The following is a 13,966-nucleotide window of genomic DNA, read 5'->3' on the forward strand; positions in this document are numbered from 1 at the left end:
TCGTTCAATTTGGGTAAATTCTATTAGTCCATCCTCAAGTTCATAGATTTTGTTTTCTTATTTCCACTCTAATATTGTGTCCATCCAGTGAGGTTTGTTGTATTTTTTAGGTTCTTGCCTTTCTCAGTTCTTTATATCCATTATTTCTTTTTATAATTACTATTTCTTTCCTAAGATCTTATTTTTTTCATAATCATTCAGATTTAGTTATTCAAAAATTTTTATGATGGTTTCTCCATAATCCACAAAATATGTATCATGAGTCTTTCTGCAAAACATGTCTTCATATCAAGGAAGTAGAGATTTTACTTGTTCTTGTTTTTAATTTCTAACTTTATTTTATCGTTCTCAGATATCATGAAATATATGATATCTATTTTATAAATTTTCTGAGGTTTCTGTTTGGCCTTATGAATCTTTTATATTATTTCTTTTCATTTAAGAAAAATGTATACCACCTAAATTATAGATGAGAACTACCTTTATATCTGAGGGTCAAACTTGTTAACTTTGTTGTTTATTTCAACTACATCATTGCTAGTATTTAAACTACTCTATCAATAACCAGGAGATACATGTAGAAATTCTTACTTTAACTTTTGTACTTACATTGATTTTATTTTTTCTACTTAAAGTTTATTAATATTTCTATAAAATATTATTATAATATTTTTATTTTATTTATTTTTATCCAATACAAACAAATTTAAAAGAGTTATATCTTTTTGGCAGATTGAAACTTTTAACATTTATTATCATCCAGTAACATTTTAATCTATGCTTTTAATATTTTCTTAAAGTGTATTTTATCTGGTATAAAAATATCTACACTATTGTACTATTTTAGTTATTGTCTGATGTTCTTTTTTCCCTCTCATTTTCATTTTCAGCTATTTTGTGTCCAGATATGCTATGTGTTTCTATTATAAATAACCCATATCTGACTTCTATTTTTTATGCAATGGATGACCAATTAATTTTAACTTGTGTTGTCATTTCTACCTTAGTTATTCTCTCAGGTTGCCTCACTTTTTTTTTCGAGTAAAAAATTCTGTAATATATCTTTTAAAGTTAATGTTGTTATTATTATTATTATTATTATTATTATTATTATTTTTTGTAGGGAAGTGAAATTTCCCTTGACCTTTTTAGGTCCTTAGCTGGGTCTGAAAATTAAACTGACAAAAATTACCAGGAGAAAAGTATACCAATTTAATAAATTTAATGTGAAACAGAACTCTTCAGAAGGAAATGAAAACTCAAAGAAACAGCTAGATCTGTATATTTTTATATAATAGATTACTGAATGCAAGATAATTATAGTAAACTGGGAGAAACTTGGAAAGGCCTGAATCTTCTGGTGTTCTTTTGTACTGGAATTAAAGATATTCTTTTTCTCCAAGTATAGGGAAAACAACTCTCACATGAAGATTTCATCAACTATTTCAGGGGAGAAGGGTGAGATAGAGGACATCAGAGTGACCATCCTATTTCTACTGTTTCTTAAACTCCTTCGGCTTAAAATATTCATTTTGTTAAAGTGTCATATTTTGGGGTAGAATCTCATTATCTTTCATAAGACAAGAACTTGACTTTAACTTTAATGTTCCTCGATTTCCCTCCTCTTCAAATTTTATCATATTGATAATATCTTGTCTTTATATTTTGGGTTATAATGATGTTTCTCTCTCCCTCCATCTTACTCTCACTTTCGTTCTCTATTTCTATCTCTAGATCTCTCTCTGTCTTTTTATTCTAGTCTTTTTTAATAAGCAATGAGAATTGTATTGACATGCATAATTACATACATGTATCTCATGTAACACATCCTGAACTTGTCTCACCTCTAAATAATCAAGTTCTGCTCTTAAAATTTCTTGTTCGACAGTTAATTCTCATGAGACTTAGTATTTCTAAGAATATTTGGATCATTCTCTCATATTTGAATTACTGGATACCACATTGTAAGCTATACATGTTTTTCCTTTAATATCAAAAGGATTGCTTGATTGACTACCACATTTAATATTGTGAGTGAAAATCAGATATCAATGTAATTCTTGTTTCTTTATAAATGAATATACTCTATATGATTTATTCTGTGTACATTTTCTTAGTTTTGTTTCTATCATTTCTAATAGCCCAATGTTATTAAAATATATCTACACGTATTTTTTTCTTTCTTATATCATGGCTAAAATACTCTTCAGGATCTTTTAACATATAATTGTTCTTCTTCTCCTTATTCTCCTTCTTCTTCCTACCTCTCCTCCTCCTCCTCTTCCTCCTTCTCATTCTTTCTCCTTCTCCTTCTTCTTCTTTTTTTAAGATAGATATCTAATAAGACTTAGAGGAAAATAAATGAAAAGAGTGGGGAAAAAAATGAAAGGAATATTTGAAGACAAATGGAGACAGTTTCCTATAAATTAAAAAAAAAAAAAAAAAAGAATAACTTACGTATTGGACCAGAATTGTGTTTTCTGGTATATGTCTTTTGCAAAGAACCCCAAGACTAGTTATAATTGGGTAAAATTTCTTAAACTCATAGCCCCAACTATTAAGCATCTCTGACATAAACTTGGATTAAATAATAAAGCCATTTAAGCCTTCATTTATTTGTGGACAGTTATTTCTGAATGTTATTCCTGTAGTTAACATTACTTTGGACCTTGGTCACTGCTTACTAGTAAGATCTCAGTCCCTCATCTGAACTTTTAGTTCCAAATTGTTCTACTTCTTTTATTAGAAATGAAATTTTACTAATTATCATGGGCTCTCTTTTACTCTTCTTTTATTATTTAATATAGAGTGTCCCTTCTCAATTTTCAAATGCTTTATGTATTAGTGTCCTATGCTATTTTAGATATTTGAGTTCAAAAAACAGAGGTTCACCATGGACTCAGCCTATTACCTTTATGTGTAAATCTTTTCTAATTTATATCTGATGAATTTTTATAAATGGAAGGAAAATTAGAGAAATAAGAACATTTTGGCAAAAGAAAGAAGGGGCTTTATTAATTGTGATTATAATTCTCAGAGGTCAAAGTTAATGTGTTGCAATTGTTCTTGGAGTGTTTGAGCCAGCATTGCCAAAACTTGAAGTCAAAAAAACTAACAAATAGAAACTTGAATGTGATAGTGGGAAACAATTTTTTTTTTAGGACATTTTACATCATATACAATTCTCTCTGCACACAAGAACTAAGAACTTGAATGAATATCAAGTCTACAGTGATTTTGGAAAATGTACTTGATGCTATACTTTTCAGAGTAAAGAGTCAAAGATCTTATTTATACAGATTTTACACTGTTGGTTAAGACAATTTTATTATAGACTTCTTTTATTCAAAAACTGAAAAATGAAAGCAAAACTAAGGATTTGAGATTTCTACTAGGAATGTTATTAATAAAAGAAATTGATGTTTAAAATTATATATATTTTAAAATTTTTGGTCAATGAAGCTTTTGAATATTCTCATATAACTCATATTTGGAAATCGCTTCATCTAACTAAAGTAACTCATCTATAAAACATTCCTTCTTTGCTGAAGTCATGATTTTTTGGTTATATTATATATTATACATTTTCTATTTACTGATTTTTCCTGTTCTTAATGAAACTCATTCAAGATTTAAGAGAAATATATCATAAAGGTATTAGATCATGAAGAAAAAATACAAAATATAAAGTTAAACATTTTCTTTTTTCCCATGTAGTGCAAGTGTTAAGGTCTCTCAGTAAACAATTATAATTGAAGATAGCAATATTTTGCAATTATGTACAGAAAATATTCTAATGTAATGGATTATTCACTAAATGTTTGAAATGGAAGACTTTATAACAAAATGAGACATTCTGAGGCAAGCCTTAATGAATATGTCATAAAACATTAACGCAAGTTACTGTAATTAAAGAAAAGATGTGAACAAAGACTGCAGAAGAGTACTGTTAATAAATGGCTTAATTTTATGGTACTTTATGGTGAGCAAAGGAAACTAACAGTGAAGTAACTTTACATTGTGGAGGACCTAACTCTCAGGATAAGAATTTTGTATTTCTTTCTGAAGATGGAGACGCATTAATATTTCATCAAAATATGACCTAGTGCAACACAAGTCTGTGAAATAATTTGCCACTAGTTTAGAAAATAAAGAAGATGGAAATAGAGTGAAGATACTACATACCAAATATTACAATAGTTCAGGCACACATGATTGGGGTTTTCACTAAAATAGCAGAGATGAGAATGAAATGGGCCAAATAATTCTTATTTTGAAATTTCTAATAAACAAAAATAACATATCCAAGGTGAGTATTATTGTCTCATGTTTACATACAAGGATTTGAAAGTCATAGTAACATGCTCCAATTAACACAGTTTCTGCAAGAGCTGGTCAGTAAATACTGTCTGAATTACCTTAAAAATCATGCTTTATTACTGCATTAAGATAGTATAAGAAAGAAATTGTTTAGCTAATACATCTATAGATTTCCAAATTATATGTGTATTTCTTTTGAATATACCTGCATTTTACCTCATTTTAATGATATCAATATTATGACATTATAGAAATATACTAAACCAAAATATTTGAGACATTTATTAAAATATTTTATTAACAAAAGCTTATCTTCTCATTAAAGAAATTATAAGGATTTTATAAATAATATTTTGTATTATATACTGAAGGAGTTATTATGGTTACAAGTTGAGTTTACAAAGTAAATAATTTTTCTGTTAATAACTTTTAATATCAATTATATTTCTCTTTGAAGTTATGTTATATTCATTAATAATGTTATTAGTGACTGCTAATATTTGAAGGCAAGAAACTCTAATAATTATTTTGTCAACAAACATCTCTAAATGAAGTTTAAAACTACAATATCAGAGGAAATTATGGAGAAAATCCTTTTGTAAAAGGATAACTGTTGAATCAAGTAATAATTGAAATGGTAAAGGGCCTTAGTAGTAATTTGTCCTAAGTGTTTTATATTACAGGAAAGTAATGATGACAAAAACTAAGAAACAAAGACTTTTTAAAGTCAGAAATATCAGATCTAGAATCTCAGGTTTCGACTTCTGTTTCAGTATGTTTTTTAACTGTATTTCATTGCTTTTGTAATTTAAATAAATGTAGAGTATTCGATGAACAATGAAGAATCCAAAAAATATAAATGTTATATTCAAAGTTTGAATTTTCAAATAGTAGATTTTTGTTCAATAAAGCAAACTTGATAAACACAATCTTCACTACCTACTGCAAGTGTCTTTTACATCTTTCACATATGAGATAGGTTCTTGTTTGCTTATATGTCAAGTAAATATCAAAATACCACATGTGTAAATCTAATTGTCATAATTTAAGGGCAGATGCTTTAACTGAGAATTGGTTTTAAATTCAGCATTTTTTCTTATGTGTTGAGAGTAGTAACCCTCACACAGACTGAAGATAGCACTTTAAATATTTTCAAACTCTTGGCAAAAATATTGACATATATGTGGATAGAATGAGAAAGATGAAATTTTAATTTTTATATAAAATTTAAAATATTTTGAATTTGCACACTCATTTATCATATATTTTTTAAATTCTCATTCTCTGTGTATACTATAAAAATTATATGTACATTTTCTTTGAATATACATACATTTTATCTTATTTCAATTATGTCAATATTGTGACATTATAGAAATATATTAAACCAAAATATTTCAGACACTTATAATATATTTTATTGACAGAAGCTTATCTTCTCATTAAAGAAATCGTGAGAATTTTATAAATAATATTTATATTATATACTGAATTTTTATGGTTACAAATTGAGTTTTACAAAGTAAATGACTTTCTGTTAATAACTTTTAAATCAATTTTATTTCTCTTTGAAGTTATATTAATATTCCTTATATTAATGAATAGCTTTTCAAGAAATTCAGTGTTTATTGTGTACACATAAATATATAATTATCATTATATATATATTCATCATAGAATTCAACAAATAAATTGATGACAATGCCTATCTGTTTTGAATGTAATGATAATTATTGACAGAATCTTTGCTTAGTTTAAGTTGACTTATCCTGATTATCTGTTTGAATCTACCCAACTATTTGCTGTAATAAATGCACCCAGAGATAAAACAAAAATAAGTTAAAATTGTTCATTAAAACAGGCATTATTATTTTGTAAATTTATCGTGTTTTGAGTTTCACGTAGCATATGTTCATCGTAAATAGATTTTAAACTGCCTTATCATGTGAGTTACAATATTTAGTTTACTTACAAGTCTTAAATTGAAACATTTATTTTTGTCAACCTAATAATCTATACATTTAATTCTTTACATATTTATTTTTAAATATACATAACAGCTAAATTTCAAATATATCATTTGGCATATCATTTAAAATTAAGTGTCTATTACTTGTTTACATTTTAAAGTATTAGATAAATCATTGCTTTTCACTTCATTTTTTAAATGATTTCATTACTAGACCTTGAGAACAAATTCATTAGAGAAATAACTTTTTTAAAAATACCCACTGTTTTTATTCTAACTCTGGTTATAAGTCATTAAAATTAATCATTTTCTCATGATACTTTATCCTGACATTTTAAATTCTCAATTAAAAAAAATGAAAAGCTATACATAATTTTGTACAGCAATCAAGTTTTGAGTGGGGTCAAAATTTAGGTATAGTTACTTTAAGAGAAGCTTAAGGTTTTTTATCTTAATATATTATCCTTATCTTTTAAAACAAAGACATAATAGCATTAAACACTTTTGTTATTTAAAAAGAAAAAAATTGACATTGATATATTCTAATGTTAATATTTCATCTTTAAAAATTACATTAAATTGCTCATGTTGATTTTGTCGACCTTGTTTTCCAGAATAATAAATCATTACTCTTTGATTTTTTTTGTTCATGATCATGGTGATCTTGATGAAGGTCGTCTTTTCATATCAATCAATAACCAGGTATACATTTATGCTAGACAAATATGTTTAATAATAAATAAGTAAATAAGTAAGTAAATAAATAAATAAATACATGGAAATCTGCTTTTGTAGCTTGCTCTGTGATAATTAAAGATGATAATAAGAAAATAGCCATTTGAAATTAAGTTATAAATGCAGAATTTGAGAAAGCATCATGTGTTTTCAGAAGTACAATGAGATGACTTGGGCTCTAGATTTTAAGAATTGGTGGGAGAGGAAGCCAGAAAATCAAACAGATGTCAGAATATTGTAGTAGATGCTAAGAAATTTGAACTTTGTCCTGTGAGTGATGGGACCAATTAAAGGCTTTAAGCAAGGTAACAATTTGGTCAGATTTGTATTTATGAAAGATCATTCTGGCAGCAGTGTGGAGAATAGATTGGTTGTGGGCATGACTGAAGGCAGAAAAATTTGTTAAGAAATCTCTGCAAAGAGACCACTGACACAGTACTGGGAATACAGGGCCCCTTTACTTGCTCAGTCACTAATTCTCAGTACTATTATCTACAGCAACTCACTGGGCCTCTTTGAAACCTTCAGGTGCCTCAGTAAAACAAGAGGATTGGACTAGTTGATCTCTAAGTCCCTTCCTGTTGTGATAATATAATCCTATAAAAGCTTCCACAGTGTATCCCATGCATTACAGGAGAAAGGTCCTGCTTACTCAATGGACATGTGTGTCTTTTTAAAGATGATTGCTATTATTAACATTTGTACCATAAGCAGAACCCAAGTGTTTCATACAGAAACTCAAAAAGTCACTAATACATGAGCATCTATTGAAGCACTAATTTGTTAGTAATCCCCTATTGAGGACCTAGCCTACCTTTATATTAAAATTTGGGGAACAAAAATCTCTAAGGTGACAAAATGCAGTTAGTATTTCTTAGTTTTCAAAATAAAAGACAGGGATTGTCAATTATCATCTAACCCTTGCAATTCTCAAAGGATTATGTGTTCATAGAGCATAGAATAGTTATAATGTTCCTATTTATAAAAATATGAGGAAGCATATTTTACATACAGATGATTATATAGTAACATAAAGTTTCAAAATGTATCTCTGAATTTGAGTGATTTTTCTTTTAGAAATTCACATTTTAACTCATGTAGACATATTTATTTTAACTTATTTCTCTTAAGTATAAAGTTTTCCTGTTGGAATATGTTAATATATATGATTTAAATTCAGGGTAATAAGACCTTGGACACTACTGACTAGTTTTAATAAAAGTTGTCATTACTCTCATTAATAAAGTCACAGAAGCCAATATCATAAATTCTTTGCTTATCTGTAGAGATTTGCTTATTAATGTTTGTTCAAAATAAATGACCATAGACATAATATCTATTTTGAAAAATATTCACATTGTCTCAAATCACTTGCTATGAATGTGACATGAATTTATATGCTGTTGATAAACTATCTACTTTTGTTTTTAACTGTAATATTGAAAAGGCATAATTTGATGCTATTTTTGTTCTATATTACTTTAATAGCCTTTTATATTTTTGATCTAGAAAAATCGTAATTGTTTTAAAATTTTAACTTTATATTTTCTTGAAGTGTACATATTCTTCTTTATAAAGCAGTGTATTTTCAATGACACATTTTTAAAGAAATCTTATCTCCCCCAAGTGTATAACAACATATTCTCTGAGTATCATTTGTTCTGTTTTCCATTTACTGCCTACCTTGGATTCCTATGAGAACCTGTTGCTTATAAGGGCTGCTTTAGCCGTTTTGGCTTATACTGGATTATTTTAGCTCTTGTTATTTTTCCTTGTAATATTTGGCCAGAATTAATGTACTATAAAATAAATTATATATCACATATTAAAGTATTAGAAAATAAGTAATTATTTTATATATTTTACATAATGTAAAATATAAATAAACAGAATAATAAATATTTTATGCCTGTAAAAATAGTTCTCCCAATCTTTAGAGCTATAGAGGAAAATATCGTGAATTGAGTAGTGCTCTGGGAACCAAGATTTAGCCACCATTCTTGTATTAATTATCTGTTGAATCTTGGGTGAATATATTCACATAGGTGATATTCGGTGTGCTCATCTTTAAAATGCATAGATTGGATTAATTTTTAAAATTTTTGCTTTTATTTTTAAGTATTTAATTTAGAATATTTGCATTCTTTCAGAGAATTATGTACTAATAATGTAGTTTTTTATACTATAATTCAAATTAACCTTCTGAAACTCTCTTAGACGTATAATAAATTTAGAGTTTAGTTTACTGTAAGATCAATATCTAAATAAACAGTGTGATATGGCTCAGAAAAAGCCTAATGAAATCCTCAACTTCAGATTCAGTCTAGTAACTACCCCATATATTGTTTTAAGTGCCACCTTCTCCAGCACCCCTGACATTGCGTTATTTCAAGTCTTTACCTTTTACCCCCAAACTTTTGCAGCTGCGCCTTAGCTCTTCTCCTGCAATCGGATTTACTTTCCTCCAATTCTCTATGCTGGCAATCATCCTTCTTAAAATAACTGCCCTTTTGCCACTAAAAGTAATAAAACAACTTTCTTTGACCCTAAAGATCAAAGTCCAAGTTCATTAGCATGTTATGTAAAGTCTTGTTTATTTAAATAGTCAGATGAGTTTTAGGAGGTGGATAGTGAAGTATCTTTATAACTATACAAGAATTTAGGCAAGAATTCAAGCCTAAATTCTTGTATAGTTTTATAAATACTCACTATCCATTCCCTAAAACTCATCTAGTTAACATTTCTAAAAACACTTATGAATCTTCTCTCCATCTAAAAAAAATATGTATTTATGTATTTTATGTATTTTTAAGATACACATATATACCTCAATCAGTATCTCCCTTAGTCCAGGGCAGAAGAGGCTTCTTATCTTGGCCAGCACATTAGACGACTTACAGTTCACAAACGCACAGAAAAAATTAGTTTAATAAAGTACACTTGGGCACCTCTGTCACTCTGGATTCAATGTTCAAGGTTAGCACAGGGTGACCATAACCCTAACTGTCTGCTTCTGTGAGTAACTCCTTGCTGGACCTAGATAATGCTTCAGCGCATCACCTGCACATGTCCTTGAAATAATGGCTGTCTGAATATTGAGAACATTTGTGGATCGTGCTGCTGCCTACACTACAGAATGCACTGCGACAGAGTGTGAAGACAATTTGAGCAGCAGAAGCATTTAGGTAAAAGACAAATTAACTTGTCAAATCCTTCCTCTCAGTGTGAATGCAATAGATTCCTGCATAACCAAGTATCATTTCCCAGTAGCACTGAGCGACCTTTTATTCTTTTTTCACTTTTTGTTTCAATTTTTGGTCCCAGAGACACTCGAGAATTACACAGTATTCAGAACAGCTGCAAGTAGTGATTTAAGAACATATTGAAATATTTAAAACATATCGTATTGTCAACGTATGTGTGCATATATATATACATATATATATATGTAGGACTAGATGTGTATAGCATAATACAGATTCTTTACATGAGTTATTAGATGAAAACTGACCATTAGAATTTTGAAGTTTTATTTTTCATAAAAATTTGATATTTAATTGCTTTTTCAAACATTTAAATTGGTAGCTTGATGTTTATACCCTTTTAAATTAAAAATATATATTTTTTTAATTTTAGTAAATAACTTTCTATTTCAAAAATATTTTTAAAAAATATAAAATGAAGGACACAAATTTTGTGGACATCATTACTATACTGAGAAAAGAGATTTTACTACTGTGATGACAAAAATAATTTATGAAATAATTAGTCATTTATTAATTACCTTTAAATTATTTTTTATCCAAATATTGTTACCCCATCAGTTAAGCAATCAAACATGGAACATATAGAGCAAATAAAATAATCTCTGGTATTTTGCTGATTTTCAGTCATATAAATATCATTGGTTTTCATATAATTTCTCTACATAATTTATTGGTGTGAAGTTATAATCATGACAGTAAGAAGGAAAGCATGTTCTAAAAATTTGTTACATGTATTTCTAACTCAAACATAATTTGCCTTCTTGCTCATAGTCCTATAAATATAATGAGTAATCAACTTTCTTGCAAAACATTGAAATAATGTGTTCCCTTTTGTTTTGTGGTCCTTTCAATAGGGAACTAAACATAACCCCTGTCCCTGATCAGGATAAAAAATTCAACATTTAAACAAAATAAATTGTTCTAGGCAACTGACCAGCTCTAGTCTAAATCATGTTTAAATGGAAACCTTTAAATTCATGTAAGTGATTTTCACCTAGAATCTTACCATTCAAGTCCAGATTTATACCAAGTCCTACAGAAATACTTCGAAATTTCCTTTTGCCTCACTGAACCTCAGCTTCTATTTTTGAGGTTGCTGTTTCTAAGGTACTTTATTCTTTAATTCTGCAACTGAAACACTGGCCAAAGATTATTCCTTGACATCCTTGAGGTTGCAGAGATTATCTGAACAGTTTCTCTATAGATAATGGCATTTTTAATGGAGGCAGTTAGTTCTAAATTGTCTTTGTGTCTCTAACAGGTTAGTGCTTGGCACACAGTGAGGCCTCTCAGTACAGAGTTGTTAAATTAATAAATAAATAGATAAATGAATTAATTAGAAGCAATACTATCAGTCTATTCTCCTTTCAGGTTACATTTTTTATAGGCTTTTCCTTTTCATAGCATAGGTTTTAAAGTCCACATTTTAATTGTAAATGTACACAAATGTGTATAGAGAGATTAATAGGAAAGATGTTTTAGACATTTAAAATGTTCTTGTATGGTAAATGCATGATAGGACTAGGCATGTCCAATGCAAAAAAAGATAAAGAGTTTGAGAAGGGCATTATTTTTTGAACATATCTGCAGAATTTCCATACAAAAGCACTTCATACTATGTGTGTATTCCTTGTGTAAAAAGTTTTTTGTTAATAATAACTAACAATTACATATTTCTCCTCAGCCTCAATGATTATATATTTCTCCTCCTGGTCTAAGCAATTTCACAAATAACTCAATTCATCTTTATAATAAGCATTTAAGATAGTTACTTTCATTACAGCCATTTTACAGAGGAAGTTACTGAGCAACAAAATGTATAAGTAAGAAAGTCACATAGCTGGTTATAATCAGTGCTTTTAACCACTATGCACTCTGTCTCTCCACTTTTTTCTTTCCTTCTCCATTTTTTTTCCTGAGAGGTATACATATCACACTATTTGTGACACATAGTGAAGAGGAAGATATTAGACAATATATAATAAATAAGAGAGAAGGATTTAGGAAGGAGGGGAAGAAAATATTTGCCTCTGTCAAAGACTTGCTTTTTTCTTTCTAGACTTTGTGGAGCTGAGATTTCCCAGTATGGGTTTTTAGTTGATAGGACCTTGTATGGCACCGTAACATGTAGGCACATTAAGAGATCAATTAATATATGGTGAGTAGTATCAAAATGCAAACAATTTCAGTTAATTTCAAATTATTTACATGCATACTAGTTATGTCATCTCTGACATTTTTAATTTTTTTTTTCCTTGAGCATTTTAGAATTTTCCCATCTGTGATAATGATGTTAATGAACAGGTTATGTGTCAAAATGGTCCATGTACTAAGTGTGACACAGCATAATTAAAGATATGTTTCTACAAAAACGATAAATGTCTTGACAAGAAGAGTGTTTTAATACCACTTGGAAATCCTCTATAGCTTAAATCAGAAACAGTTTTATATTTTTCTAAGAAAGGTATCTACCCTTCTTATATATTATTATATGAAAGAGATGCTGAATTAAAGGAATTTTATTTTTCTCCTCTGTAGTTTCAGAGGAGAAAATATTCACAAATTATTTCACATTCTTAATTATGAGTAATGCTTACTTAATAGCATAGAGGCTTTTAAACCTTTTGGATTTTTTTTTTTAATGAAAAACAAAATTAAAGACTCTTAAGCAGATGGGTGACAGGTAACATTTGCATAACAATCAATCTCTTTCTGCTATATAATGAATGCTGTATAGGGGCAACATTGGATACAAGAAGTCCAGCTAGAAAGCTTTTGCTCTAGGCAGATAATGAGTGATGTTGTCTTAGACTAGAATAGTATAATAGACATGCAGAGGAGTGGATAAACAGTATTGCATGAGAGAAAGAATGAGAAGGATGACACACAGATTTCTTATTGGGTCAATTAAGAGTGAAAATGACAGTTTAAAATTTCCATGGGACATTCATATGAAAATAAGCCTGGAGTTGAGTATAGATTTAAGGGTAGTCAGTGTATAGATGGTGGTTCATTTAGTAAGTAGGTATTTAGTGCTGAATATGTGTCAAACCAACTGGTTGTCTTTGAGATTACAATGGGATACAAATGCTGCTTCTACCCAGTAGTTGTGTCAGTTTTAGTGAGAAAGATACATGCTATGAAATATTATCTAAACTTGATGGTCAGGAAAGATTTCAAGATAGAGGAACATTAAGCTGAAACATAAATTAAATGTAATGTGTTTTACAAAGAGAGGAATAGGAGTCCTGGAATAAGAAACGGTATATGAAAATGGGGAGAAATAAAATTAACATTGGAATTAGAAATACAGTGATTATAGCTCAAAAAAGGAGAAAGTGAGTAAAACAATATATGACTAGTGAGGTTGCAGAAGTCATATGAAACAAGCCTTCATGGGCCATATTGGTAGCCAGTGATATATTTCAGCTGAACAAATGATTTTATTTTATATTTTAAGATTTTATTTACTATGTGAAGGTATATTGCAATCTCGAAGGGTTGGGGAGGCACTGTGGATATCCAAAACTCTTTTCATCTCTGTAGAAGGCTAATATCATTTGGATTAATATATTTTCAGTAGTGCTAAATGGAGTTGGATAGAATTTTTGATATTTGATATAGAGATTCAAATGTATGGGACATGGTGGTAGTTAGGATGACCTTTTAGAATTCT

Source organism: Rousettus aegyptiacus, unplaced genomic scaffold (assembly GCF_014176215.1).
Source record: "Rousettus aegyptiacus isolate mRouAeg1 unplaced genomic scaffold, mRouAeg1.p scaffold_m13_p_4, whole genome shotgun sequence".
Classification (NCBI taxonomy): Eukaryota; Metazoa; Chordata; class Mammalia; order Chiroptera; family Pteropodidae; genus Rousettus; species Rousettus aegyptiacus.